The sequence below is a fragment of the Glandiceps talaboti genome, chromosome 10 (genome assembly GCF_964340395.1).
Source record: "Glandiceps talaboti chromosome 10, keGlaTala1.1, whole genome shotgun sequence".
Taxonomy (NCBI): domain Eukaryota; kingdom Metazoa; phylum Hemichordata; class Enteropneusta; family Spengelidae; genus Glandiceps; species Glandiceps talaboti.
In genome coordinates, this window is record NC_135558.1 from 24,909,090 (window position 1) to 24,924,643 (window position 15,554).

Sequence of the window (15,554 nt, forward strand, 5' to 3'; positions counted from 1 at the left end):
TTTGTCAACAGGGTGCACTCCACAGTATAATGACATACGTTCGATTTGAATTATTAAAAGTTCAGTTATTTAAGTGTGAAGTGTGCATAATTAGTAAGCAATAAAATAATACTTAATATATTCAACCATATTCCAACCCAGAGAAATGGAAACGTAGAATCCGTGAAGCAATCGAGATTGAACAACATAAACCCAGTCTAAACAGAGACCCTGGACTTGAACTACCCAAAGTTTACTCCAGCATCATAGTAAATCCCACCCATTAGGGGGGTTTCCAATTTTCAACCACAGAGGATGCACCCTGGTGGTGAATCACAGCCATGAGATATGGCCAAAACTGCGGTACACCTTTCACATGTACAGCATCATGTTTGTTCCAAAAGGTATCTTAATTATAATTATTCTTAATACTTATATTCATATTCATATACAGAGGACCAACCAAACTCCAAACTGTTACAACTTGAGCTTGAATGAGAAATGTCGCAAAATTAATTGAGTATTAAAACTTCAACTTTAGTGATATTCAACTAAAGGCCTCCCAGACATTTTCATTATGATATAATATTACACCCCTAAACATATGGTAGACGTGAAAATTATGTTTTCATTACATACACCAAGGGTAGTTTGTCATGCTGAGTTAAAAAAAGTGGTCATTTAATGAACATCAGTTGCCATGGTAACCAAAATAACCATATGTGATTTTTTGTAAAATTAGACATGAAACAAATTTAGGAAAAAACATCATTGCTGTTGGCATGCACTAGTTGATGATATCTGGTGTAACAAAGTTTCATGATTTTTGAGTTATCTGTATCAATTACTTAAGCAATTCTAAAACTTTAAAATCGCCAGAATAAATTGTAAATACCTAAAATACCAGCAGTCCTTGAGAATTCCATCTACACAGCTAGGTTCAGTCTTTTATCACAAAATCTTCAAAGTAAGTGTACACATACATTTGAGTACAAGTTGACATGATCATTGACTCCATACTGTACATTATTGTTTGTACTTGGATTCTATCCAACAAAATATCATCTGCTTTTAAATTCTCCAACTCAACTGACAACACAATGTGCGTATATGTGTACGTACATATTTCCAGGTCCCAGTGACACATGCCAAATTCAAACGATAAGGACACTAAATATAGTTGGGGATCACATGTACAGTATCATCGATTGTTACAGGAATATCAATATTATTATCCAGAATTTCTAAGTTGTGAAGGCGTGTGGCTTCCTTACCAGTGTTATAAAGATGGCGACTGTTATACTTTGCGCGTGCAAGTTGACTGACGTCACTAGAATGTATTACAATGTAGCTATAGTTATAACGCGAATCACGCATGTCATGTGCACTGCATTTATGTGTGTATGCAGCGGTACGCGGTATGCCGTACATACACACATCATATACACAAGCAAGATAGGCAATGAAAGCAACCAACTCACTAGTTTATTGTTTACATGACTTTGTTGAATGACTAGAAATAATCATTAATTTACAAGTTGCTAAAATTTACACGAAGTTGACTTAAAAACAGAAAGGGGCATTGCAAATATTTTGTAATGCATGTGTAGTCCGGATTATTTATCTTGCTTTCAAGCAGACTACCGAGAGTTGATTGCTTTTATTTTGATACAATAACATGTACCACTGATGTAGTCAATGTAAAAAGACGCAACAATGATGTTGCCATTGTTGTGTCTACCTGGAAAATTACATACATCGCGGCGAAAACACGTTCATATGGACATAGCACAGTGCAGTTAATAGGTCACGCTCCCACATCAAAAATCAAAACAAAATAAATTAATAAATAAATAAATAAATAAATAAACAAAAACAAAAATTTGCACAGTAAGACATGCCTAGCCATAGTTCTCTTCAGCATGTTCAAATTTTATTTTATTTTAGGAGACAGGAATATCGATATTATTATTTATTTTACAAAAACAAAATAAATAAATAAATAAATAAATAAATAAAACAAAAATTTGCACTGTAAGACATGCCTAGCCATAGTTCTCGTCAGCATGTTCAAATTTTATTTTATTTTACGAGACAAAAATAGTCGTAGGATGATATACGGCACCATGACACACTGTGTAAGCACGGGTAGTTTTTTGAAAGATGACAAAACTGCTGCTGTGTGGATGGTAATGAACCCAATCAATAGAAAATGAAATAATTAAAAAAAGTGAGTACATAGTTATCAACAGAGATAGTAATCCGACAACATTTCCGATGACACATGATATGTCTAGATCAAAGGGTGACCTAGCGTTTGTTCGATACTAACGTGGCCATTGAAAACCAGACTGTCGTATTTTTCTTAAAAGAAACAAATCAAAGAGATGCAGCGACTTTGAAAACCATACATTTCGGAGTACATACATGTACACATAAAAAACGGACATTTCCGAGACAACCCATCCATGATCAGTAAACTCGCCCACGTTATTACATTGCCTCATGTGTTGTCTTCTCGTGAAGCCCTTTCTCATCAGATTTCTGTAAGTTCGCGAGTACGAAAATATCAGATCACTTTCAATTAGAATTCAATAATTGGGAATTAGAATTTTCCATTTGGTTCATATCAGTGACATTTTATATTTAGAAAGTAGTGTGCTGTAGGTAGAAGACACGAGATAGGGTGTGTTTACATGTAAACGTGGCTCTGAATTCATATGCTACGAGGTTTGACCAGGGACGTATAAACTTCATCCTTCTATTTTTTTATTGTCATTATAAACTCCTTCACTTTTTTATTTTCCTGACATACAATTTTGAAATTACTTTTATTATTTTTACTATATTTTAGGGCGGCCCTGTTTATTTTTTCTGTTCCTCATCTCCCGACTGACTCTAATTTGCAGCTCCGACATCAGAAAAAAAAACTGTTTTTATTTCTGACCAATTCCTGAGTACAACACAGCAAGATTGTATGGTTAGAATGAACATCAAACGTTCCTCATGGTGTCTTAGACCAGTGTTATGCCGAGGCCGCGACCTTGCGACGTAGATTGAACTTGTTGTGCAAATCAGAAAATAATAACTTTGACGTTGTTAATAGCTTTAGTTCAAGATTTCTGAGTTTCAAGGAACACCTAGTGTCAGCTTTCCGTATGAAGTTTACAGTATGTAACTAATGCTGTCATTTGATATAGCAGGACCAAATCATTATACACAGCCAGTAACGGTAATTAATGAAAAATAAATTATTTCAAAGTTTGTTTGACTGTATTATTTGTAAGTTTTTCGTTCACATTTGGTACTTTTTAATGTCAGGGATTTTTTTCTTCAAAAGGTTGGTTTTTCTTAACCTCGTCATGAATTTGAAGAGGGAATGATAAACACAGCAGTGTACTAACAGTTCTAAATATGAAACAAGTGGTTACAAGATAGTTTTTATTCAATCATATGTTCACTGTGACTTATTTTAAAGTTGTTTTTTGTCCTTGTCTGAAAAAAATGAATTATAAATTTGAGCACTACCTGGCTGTCCAATCTTTCAAAACAATATATAATATACTCTGTAGAAATGACTTAAAATTACATAATCTTAATTGCCTTCTTTTTCTAAGGTGTAATGTGTAGTACACAATTGTCAAAAAATAGCGTACTGGGAACTGTTATTGTGACTGGAATTGTTTTATGTAGTTAGGTAATAGTCTATGTGTAATGGAATATCTCAGACCACAGTAGCTCTATAGTGGTATGAGGTAATATATATATATATGAATATTTCATAGACAATAATAATTGACCCCACTCCCTGTCAAATGACCCCACTTTTTGCAACCAAGGGGCCTTTGTCCCCACTTGTTGGAAACCTTGGCAGAACACTGTCGTTTACCCTTCCCCCCCCCCCCCCCCCCCCCCCCCTTTGTTACGTCGGAGCAGCATGTGTCTTTCATGGCTGAAGTCGTTGAGGTTTGATGAGGGACAGGGCTTGAAATTAATGCCGTCGCACGTACATTTTGCTGCAATGTAATAATAGCTCAGAATATTTCTATCATTTTCAAAATATGCTTAAAATTGGTAAAAGTCAGTCCTCAAAAAAGCTTTAGCTTTAAATCAGTTGTATCATCGGGGACAAAATACACAAGCTTCATTTGTGTCATAAACACAGGTTTTAGGCATGGATGTTACAAAAAGTGTACAAAATGACTCAAAAGGAGCAGTGATTGATGATTTAAATAGTTTCAGCATTGGAATGTTTGAATGTAAATTTGTCGGTGTCGACACTATGCAACAATGTCTTGCTATTGCCTATTGCTAACATTAGTAACAACACTTACAAGTTACAGAAGACGCATAATGTATACTGTACTGCAAGGTCACCCAAGACTTGCATGGCATGTTACCGATGTTTACATTATTACTTTTAATTACTTTTAAACAGTAAATCCCAAAGGAGTTCTGAGTTCTAGAAATGGTTACATGTTATTTGGTGGATTATTTTGACAAGTTCACACTGAAGAAAAATGTTTCATAGAAGTAATGATATATATAAATGAAAATTCCTCTAGCACACTGATGACAATCACGCAAGTGTTTCAAAAAGTTACATACTAAAGTTTAAATTGGATAACTTGAAAAAATTATTAGCGATGTCAATGCCACTTTGATTAATAGGACGAATGTATTAGTACTCCTGATAAAATCATACAATATTTCATGGCTACAGATATACACCCATCAGGATGATAAGTATTCATCTTCTTACAAAGTTGTTCTACGAACTTGTCAACCTTGCTAAAATGAAGGAAAGAGACCTGTAACAAGGAATTCAATAAAGAGAAGAGAAAAGAAGTTGTAGAGAGACTGACAGGATAGAAAGGACAGAGAATGGAACTGAAAAAATACAGATTTTTTTCCTTGCCCCTTTTTTTTTATTTCGCCCGCCCGCCCCGCCTGACTATTCCACTGGAGATGAGAAACAAAAAAAAGGTCACCCTTAGACTCTCACAAATTGAATGCTGAATTAAGTATGTACAGATAAAATTGTGAAAGGGCGCCCTCAAACATCAGCCAGCATAGCAAATAGCAAATATGAGCAGGCATAGCAAATATATGCTCAAATGTATACATTTTATTGACAATAGGACCAAAAAGCACCATTCCTCTAAATTGTCTGTCTCACAATGCTTTCTAATTATATAATATTGAAACCCCTTGTGATAATAATAATAATAATAATAATAATAATAATAATAATAATAATAATAATAATAATAATAACTTTATTACACAACTGCATCATCAGAGCATACAGTAAGGTAAACAACAACAACTACAAAACATTTTTAAAATACCCCAGTATATACTGGTATATATAGATATGTTTTTCAAAAATTTGGCACGCGGAAGATGATATTGCATAATATTTTAAAAAGATAAATTTCTGTTGTTACTACTAATTGTTAAATCACATTCTGTAAACAATTTTTCCTTTGTATACTGAAAATTGGACAATCTAAAATGTAATGTATCTCATCATCAACTAAATTTAAATCACATCTTTTACAAAATCTTAAATCAACAGGAACTCTTGGGGATCTCCTTCTACCTAATTCTATTTCTAAAGTATGGTCACTTAACCTAAATTTTGATGATAATTTCCGCAAACTAAAATCCCTGATATTACTAATAAATAATTTTCAAATTCAAATTATGTTTAGATAACTTGTAAGTTCTTAATTTATTCCCCCTCCCCCTTTACTACCTTTATGACTATGACTTAACTCCTCCTTCCAAGTCTGGATGTATTCTTTATTTAGTTTTACTGTTACTGCATTTGACAATATTGCAACATTAATTGTATTATAATGAGAACTTACTTTATCTAAATCATTCGCAACTAATATTTCTTTAAGGATGAGATGCGGGTTCGTTGGCTCACTTTTCCTTCAAAGACAAGATAAATACACTATGTGTTTTATGTATTATGTTGAGTCTATATTTGAAGCTGTGGTTTCTGTGGTGAGTATTTGTACTCAAAAACTGCGTTTTTTGTCGATTTTCACTTAAAATTATTGAACTTTAACAAACAGTCTAGTCATTTTTCAACTGTAAATGAAACTTGAGTACATAAACTAAAAAAGGTTCCATGGGTTTGCTTATTTTTTCTCTCAATGTCTTGTAATAATCATCAAAAGTTGTATTTTTGTATTTTTTGCATAAATTAACGTCTTTCACACTTATCGACTTGATATCTCTCCATTCCCTCAAAATTTTCACTATCTAGGGGAACCTTTTTTCGGTATAGTTTCTCTGAGTAGTGTCTACAAATTTGAGACACCTGGGACTGTCCAACGCCAAGTTTAGTTTTGAACTTCATGACATGTACTAAATAAAGAGCTGAGAAAATGGCAAATTTGCATAATTAGACCCACTCCGCTCTACAAAACCTCACAAATTCGACAGACACTTCAACAGCTGTTTCCTGTGACTTGCAATCCCTTTGTTTAATATTGCCATTTGGTTGTGTATAGCTCCTTTACTACAGACACAGAGAAAATGTGGTATTTTGGGATCGAGGGCCATGGAACGTGATGAAAGAAGGTACACAGTCAATAGATAGTTCACATGTTTCTTTCCCCGCATATAAAGGTATCGCCTCATTAATTAGTCGTCAATGGGGTGGAGACTTTAGATAATCTTTTAATTGGTATGCATATCATTCTCCATATGGGTTCAGACTAAAATAATTCCCTATAGTGGTCTGACTCGAATATGGGCTACGTTCTGATTAGAAGCCATATTCCTGCTCATGTATTAGGTATTGCTACGCAGTTGTTGTTGGTGTTTAGTTGAAGACACACAATGAAAAAAGTGAACCTTTTCCCTGAAATTAAATTTCCACATCACGACACCATACGACATCGAGAATTTTATACAGATTGTAAGGAGTGTTACAAAACTACGGTATAAATAATGGTACTTGACGAACTCACATCAATAGTTTTTCTTCCAGTCTAGGACAGCCATGCATGACTGTTAGTGACATTTATGATACTCAGAGTCGTAGTAGACATTACCTCATGTATTTAAACTACTTGTACCTTCAAAATCTTTTATAACTTTAATCCCTCGATGCCAAATTCTTGACGGGCTTGCCGTTTACATTTAGACAGTGTCATCATACACAGAAATAAACAACGCTACCTATACTACTACAGTACATGTGACTCGGTGTCGTGAAAGTTCACGAAGGGATCGAGCCATGATAAGCCGATCGTTAGAGAGTGGTTGCCACAATTTATATTACCTTCACTCTAATAATATAATATAGTATGTGAAGAGGACGCTGTCAAAATCCACCAACGCGAAAGTTCAAAGCTAGTCTAAGGCCACGTTGTGTGAAACTTACAGAAATGTAAAACCCGGAAAGCAATGTCACACATCTGACAAGAACTATCAAGAGGTTCATTTTCGATTATTAATGTAAACATCAAATTTTTTGATCGGCTAAAACAATTGGCCCACAATACTGTTAGATATTCGAGATTTGTATGTTTTTTACATGCATGATACTTGAAAACCGTCATCTAATACATCGCCGCTTGAAATATGAATATCAGGTAAGTTATTAATTCTGGTCCAATATTTAATCTGTGCAACTGTGGCTTTTATTTGTAAAGGAAATCTACCTAATTCACCTCTAATTACAATAATTGGAGTCATTTTACCTACTCCAAGAATAAAATGATAGACCTGATTACAAACTTGTTCTAAACTTTTGTTATTAATGGGTAATTCATAAGCCCAAAGTTATGCACCATACATTAAAATAGGTGTGATTAAATGATGAAATAAATTTAAACATAATCTAGTTGATATCATTTTTGGATTTAGTATAGTATGACGGATGGGAAATAATGCCTTGAGTGCTTTATTTTTTTATATATAATTATTCAGTTTAAATTTTCCATTTGGGCTAAAAATAATTCCTAAATAACAGTATTCTTTAACTATTGTTATGCAATATTTGTTCAGTGTAAACGTTTCACTTTTAATCAGGTGATTTCCTACATTAAAAATAATAATTTTAGTTTTCTTTAGATTAATATCAAGATTCCATTTGATGCAGTACTTATGCAGTTAATTAATACAACTTTGCAGACCACTTTTAGTCTCTGATACTAGGACCAAATCATCAGCATATTGAATACAATTTATTGGAATATCTGACAGCATAATAATAATAATAATAATAATAATTATTATTATTATTATTATTATTATTATTATTATTATTATTATTATTATTATTATTACAAGTGAAGGGGTTTAAATATTATATAATAATGAAAAATGTTGGGAGGACTTTAGAGGAATATCACTTATGGTTGTAGCTTCAAGTCGTAACAATTGGGAGCTTGGTACTTGCCATGTATATGAATAAAAGTATAACAATATTATTCTATTTATGACTAAATTGGCACTAGCACTGCGGCCCAGCGAAGATCTCAATTGTCCAATATTTCCCGAAGCATTTAGGCACTAATATTTGATTGACAGCTACGGTAGCAGTAGCGATGACTCAGATTTTCACAAACCCCTTTGGTCTCTCCTTACGATTTTTCAGACAGATTGGTGTGCATTTGAAAAAGTTGAACATGAGCTGAGCGAAGTTTAGTTGTCATAAAATGTTGCAAAGTTTAGTGAAAAGAATATCAATTTCAATTTTTTCTGATATGAGTGCAGTAGTACTGTACTGACTGTGGTGAGTGTCCGTGGAACACATATCGCTGACCTGTTGATAGCATTATTTGCGGACGGGTATTAAACTAAAGTATACGGAATAACTCGAAACTCTTGATTTTATTTGCCACACAGCTTTCATGAAATTAAAGACTGACTTTTGTGAAAGCAAATGCTAGGTCAGTCTGTATGTATTACGTGTACTTTACTTACAGAATAACGAAGTTAGAGGTCTGTATTTATGTAGGTGTACATGGTAAAATGTGCCGGTTTTCTTAATGAGTTTTAACAACATAATCAGCAATAGCACATCATTTTCCAGAAAAGAATTTAAAAAATGACAAATCTGAAACCAAGAGATATTTTTACAAAACCCCTTTGGTCTCTATTTATGAATTTTCAGACCGATTGGTGTGCATTTGAAAAAGTTGAATGTGAGCAAAGTTCAGTTTAATATAAAAGAACACAACCATTGTTTTTCTATGGGAAATCTGACATAGTATTCAGAATTAAATGTCAAATTCGCACTCCTACAATCGCTTGATTTTTTTTTATCTTCGCGTTACTTACGATACAAGTCATTTGAATCTCTTCTAAAATCGTATGGTTTTTTATTTGATTTTGATCGCAATCAAAAATGCGATGTCATTGTGCTGGCATGCCATAAAGTTGACTTGACCTGTGTCGTAACTTCTGCTACTGTAAAACGTTGTAAAGAATATTGTTTCATTTATTACAAATTGTACTTTCATGAATAGCCGATAACATGTAATAATATATTAATCCGAATGCAAAAACGTACCTGAAATTATGAAATGTAAGGCATACATGTGGAGAGCACGTGATATAGGTCATTCCAGGCATGATGATATTGTTACACTGTGTAACATTGTATCACGTTCACAAGGTGTTTACGTGTGCATCTGCACAGTGCGTGCATACTAAAACAATGCAAATAAAAGGTCACAACCTTGATGGTGACACAACTGTGAAATCATGGATAATTTATCAATATTCCCTTAAAAATGGAAGGTATGGAAGGCTACTCATCCTCAACTAGATTAGTTATAGAAACTATTTTCTAGCCTCTCGCCCGCTCTGATACAATTATGCACACATTGTGTATTATATGCTTTCAATTGTTATGTATTATTTTTTTTTTTGTGATGGGTAAATAAATTACAATTATTATGCAGCGGCATTGTGTTCATGCAATCATAACACAACTAACGGTTTCCTTGAACGCAACTTTGGATGGATATTTTGGGACATGAGTGTCAATGTTGTGTCAAACCGGACCTTATTGCTCAAAGACCTACATAATCGAATGTTACATCGCTTATCCATCACGATCATGTCATATATTCAACTGAAGTTTATGTACTACGTGTGCATATATATATATATATATATATATATATATATATATATATATATATATATATATATATATATATATATATATATATATATATATATATATATAGTTTTGGTAGTACTGGAACTCTTTCTTGGGTGTAACTCGGAGTTTCACGCATATTGCGATCATCAGACACTCAGAGTGTCTGATGATCGCAATATGCGTGAAACTCCGAGTTACACCCAAGAAAGAGTTCCAGTACTACCAAAACTATTACGCTCTGCCACTGCGGTATAGAGCACTGTCTTATAGCAGATTGATACTCACCGAGTTATATATATATATATATATGATTTACACTGCCAAGAAAGGAAAGTTGAACTTTGTCCATAGCAAAGGTATGCATGTAGAGCTGATGACTTCGTTAACGTACATGTTTGTAAATGTCAGCGCAACTGAAAAGGACAAGAATATGTCAAGATGGGGTAAACGTTGTATTTTCAAGCTGAGTAATTTGTATTAAATCATAATTTCACACAGTATATCTTTATTTCTGTGTTATGCTGTCATTATTGCTAACGGTTGCAGGCTTTTACATGTAATATTTAACAGAAAACTAGTGAAGGCCTGTAATTTTCTTCACATTCCCACAGACCAGTTTGTTTATGTATGTACATGTAGCACCCTCCTTGCGTGTGACATGTTGTAATGTAGTCTGGACTGGCCCTTCGAAATTTTTCATAATTAGACCTTGTAATCGGCACAGATCTTCTGACACACATGTTAAGCTTTTATGACCACTCAGTTTATGACTCATTGCATATTTTATTTGGACTTAGAGTAACAAAATATTTAGTATTTTAATAGCAAACCCATTCGATTGTAGATGTATGTCAGTTGTATTTTTTTACTAAAACATGGCATTTGTAATGTAAGCGTATTTTATGTTTCCATGGAAGCCACTCTCCAATTTTAGATAATCTGTCTTACAATGGATAGCACTAGTGCATATATGCCAAAAGTAACTAAAGGTATTTGTTTGTTAAAAAATTTTGTTCTTCGAATTTTACATAAATTTTGCCAAATAATGCATAATATGGTGATTTAGGTTACCATGGCAACAGATTTTCCTAAAATGATAACTATTTTTGAACTCAGCATAACAAACTACTCGAGATATGGTGGTCAATATGCAAATAAACTATGTTATACTTAAATTTATCATGTTATTTTCCAGATATGTAGGTGTTTAACCAACACAACATTTTTACCTCCCGTAAGGGTACGGGAGGTATTAAAAGGGGAATGGCTGTCTGTGTGTCTGTCTGTCTGTCTGTCTGTGTCATCATTTTCTAAAAATCGGCTGGCTCAATTATAATGAAATTTGGGATATATAATCTTTAGGGTAATAGCTAGAACTGATTAGGTTTTGAGCCAGATCTGTTAATATTTAATTAGAGAAATTTGCATATTAATAAAATCAACTAATTACACAATATCTTAAGACTGCATACTTCAATTTCAATATAATTTAGTATATTCGTTAAACATAACAACATACATTTGTCCTATAAAATTCGTTGATGTATCTTAGAGCGTTAATGAATAATTTGCATAATTAATTATTTTTCGTAATTAGGCTATATCTTAAGAATACATACTTCAAATTCAACATAATTTAGTACATACACTAACCATAAGAAAACACATATGTCCTATCAAGTTTGTTGATGCACCATACAGTGTTAATGAATAATTTGCATAATTAATGATTTTCGATAATTAGGCTATATCTTAAGAATACATAATTCAATTCCAATATAATTCAGTACACACGTTAACCATAACAATCGCATATGTCCTGTAAAGTTTGTTGGTGTACCTTTCAGTGTTAATGAATAATTTGCATAATTAATGATTCTTGGTAATTAGGCTATATCTTACGACTGCATGCTTCAATTTCAATACAATTCAGTACATACATTAACCATAACAAATTGTGTATGTCCTATAAAGTTAGTTGATGTACCTTACAGTGTTAATGAATAATTTGCATAATTAATGATTTTCAGTAATTAGGCTATATCTTAAGACTGCATTAAGTAGTATCATACACTCTTACATACATTAACCTAAGAAAGCACGCTTGTCCAAAAAACAAAGCCTGTTACCATAGTTTTTTTAGTTTAATGAGTTATTTGCATAATTAGTGATTCCCTTACGGGAGGCATTCAGTTTAAATCTGGTTTACTCTACTCTATGTTTCCATGGAAACAGCTGTCCTATTTTAGGCAATTTGTGTTACAACAGATAGCCCCATGTCATATATGTCAAAAACAAGGAAATTTTTTCATTAATTTTCATTTCTTTCCATGTTTTTTGTCAAATTTTGGAAAAATCATCCACATCATCTAAGTCTCAGTGCTCTTTACACAACAAAAAGAATTGCATGTAAAAGGTAGCAATTAATAAAATACCAAAAAATGTCATACTAATGAAGTACTAAAATGCGTCGTACAAAAAAAATATCTAAAAAAATATTTAAAATGCCATATACAAAGTGGAGAGAGAAAAATTAAAATCTTACACTCCATAATGAACTTTAAAAAGATGGGTTTTCAGGGTGTGTTTAAAAGATTCAATAGAACAATTAGGAGTGATTTTAAAAGGTAGTTCATTCCATAGGATCGGTGCTGCGATGGAAAAGGCACAGAAACCATAGTTTTTGGTTGTTGTGTTGGTGTCATCTTGACAAAAGTAATCCTTCCGATGAACAAAGTGTGCGCCTAGGAACTCGGATGTCTATTAGTGAGCATAGATAATCTGGACATTTGCCGGAGATAATTTTATATGTCAGGAGAATGATCTTGAATTGAATTCGTTTCTCAACAGGCAGCCAGTGTAAATTACGTAGAACAGGTGTTATGTGATCGAATTTCTTTGTACCGGTAATGAGTCGTGCAGCGGCGTTCTGTACAGATTGTATCTTTTGAAGTTGGTAGTTGTAGATTCCGTATAGCATAGTATTGCAATAATCTAGTCGTGATGTGACAAACACGTGCATTAACTTCTCCATTGTTGGAACCTCGATCAAGCAACGGATTTTGCCAATCCTGTATAATGAAAAGTATGCTGATTTGCAGATGTTATTTACTTGACTTGTCATGAAACCATCTGAATCTAACGTGACACCAAGATTTTTGGCTAACATAGTTGGACAAATTTCTGAGGATGCTATCAAGGTTCGGCTTCTTAATCATCTTCAAACCGTAGTTCAAGGTCTAATTTAACGTCATTTGGTGTATTGTATACAGCGTAGATTCCGGTATCATCTGCATATAACATGTAGTCTAGACCGTGTCAGGATATGATTTCATCAGTGGGTGTTGTATAAAGAGTAAAAAAGTATTGGTCCTAATATGGAACCCTGTGGAACACTGAAACATAAGATTGCATCATGCGATGCTGTAGAGTCAATGGAAACAGGTTGAACACGACTAATTAGATATGAACGGAACCATTCTAAAGCCATGCCCGTTACTCCGAATCAATGTGCAGTAGGATGTCGTGATCTAGAGTATCGAACGCTGCTGATAAATCGAGCATAACTAAGATGACATCCTTACGTGTATCCAGGGCCACCATTATGTCATTATGTACACATAGAAGTGCCGTCTCAGTGCTGTGCCAAGCGTTTGACACTTCACATATAACTAATTCTCAGACAGGTAGCCTTTCAGTTGGCCAGCAATGACATGCTCCAAATATTTGGACAAAAAACTCAAATTTGACACAGGTCTATAGTTCTTAAGTACATTATGATCAAGGTTCGGCTTCTTAATCAATGGTCTAACTATACCAGTCTTGAAACACTGTGGAAAGACACCTGTCAAAAGTGAAACATTGAATAAATGAGCACGATCTCATAAACACAGTCTTTAAAAAGATCAGTTGGTAAAATATCTAAATTACAGGATTTAGAAGGAGATTTCAGGATTAATTTCGAAATATCATCTTCTGTGACTCGAACAAAAGATGGTAATGAAATAATTTGGAGATGAAGTAACACTTTGATCAATTACAGGCGCAAGACCTCCCCTAAGCCTTTCTACCTTATGCTGGAAAAAAATCAAAAAACGTATTGCTAAGTTCACTGAAAGGTACGTTAGTTGGTGTAATCTTAGAACTGGCTTTCGTCGATCCGGTAAGTTCATCGATGATGGTAAATAGTCCCTTTGTGTCCGCAGCATCAATGCACGAGCGATGATAGTCAGCTTTAATTTCATCCGCGTGACGATTATATTGTAATCTCTTGGCCACGACATCTCACATCTCCCGGTGAACAGCTAATTTTGTGCTATGCCAATTCCGCTCTTATTGTCTGACTATTTTCCTCAATGTTAGCAATTCTTCATTATACCATGGGGCTCTTGGTTTCATGGTGAAAGTTTTGATGCTTACCAGTGCTAACTCGTCGAGAATCTTAGTTGTAGTAACATCATATAAATAACACAGCTTGTTCACATCTATGTTCCGTGGAAAATTAGAGAGAGACGTAGATAGCCTTGACTTTAATACTGCTCGCTCGATGGATCGGAAGTTGCGACCAGGCGTGGGTTACCTTTGCATTTGGTGGTCTGGTAACATTGACATTGAACTGGACAAGACTGTGATCGGATACAAGGATGTCAGTAGTATTAATACAATTCTGTATACGACCGCATTATAAGCAGATCAAGTATGTGTCCATGCATGTGGGTTGGTTTAGTTACATGCTGCTGAAAATCTTTGGCATTTAGTAAATCATCAAAATTAGCAGCATAGCATGAATTCGGGTCATTCAAATGAAGTGACAGTTTCTAGTAACATAGCTAATTCCTCTAGAAAATCTTTCGTCGTACTATTTTTCTTAGTTTTTGGTGGGTGGTAAATTGTGATGATGCGTAAACTTTCACTTGAAGAACGAAAGCAGATATCGAAAGATTCAAATGATTTGAAAGCATGCGTTGCGATGACTGTCCAAACCAAATTTGTAGCAATGAAATCTCTTCAAAATGATAAAATGGTTAAAGATAATTGGTTTGTCTATAGCTTCACAAAATATATTTCGGATATCATTTATGAAAATATTGAAAAGATTTGGCGACAAGTTACTCCCTTGCTTTATAGATGTAAACCCTTCAGTTTCACCATGATTTAGTTTAACTTTGTAGTTTAAATTGCAGTACATGGACTTAAAGAATAACACATCTCTCCAAACACTGTCAAATGCCTGCCTAAAATCAACAAAGCAACTATATAGGCGTTTTGGGTTACCAGTATTAACTTTTTAGTCCCCGCGGACGAAGTCCGGAACGGGGACTTATGGATTGGGTTCCGTCTGTCCGTCCGTGCGTCCGTGCGTCCGTGTGTCCGTGTGTCCGTCCATCCGTCCGTCCGCAGCTGTTTCTTGGAGATGCCTGTACCGATTTTT

At 34.1% G+C, this 15,554-nt stretch overlaps 1 protein-coding gene across 1 annotated transcript in view; it reads left to right on the forward strand.

Moving 5' to 3' along the window:
- LOC144440776 (uncharacterized) overlaps positions 1-15,554 on the forward strand; it is a 141,095-nt gene that overhangs the window by 95,385 nt on the left and 30,156 nt on the right. The gene's annotated exons all lie outside the window — the stretch shown is intronic.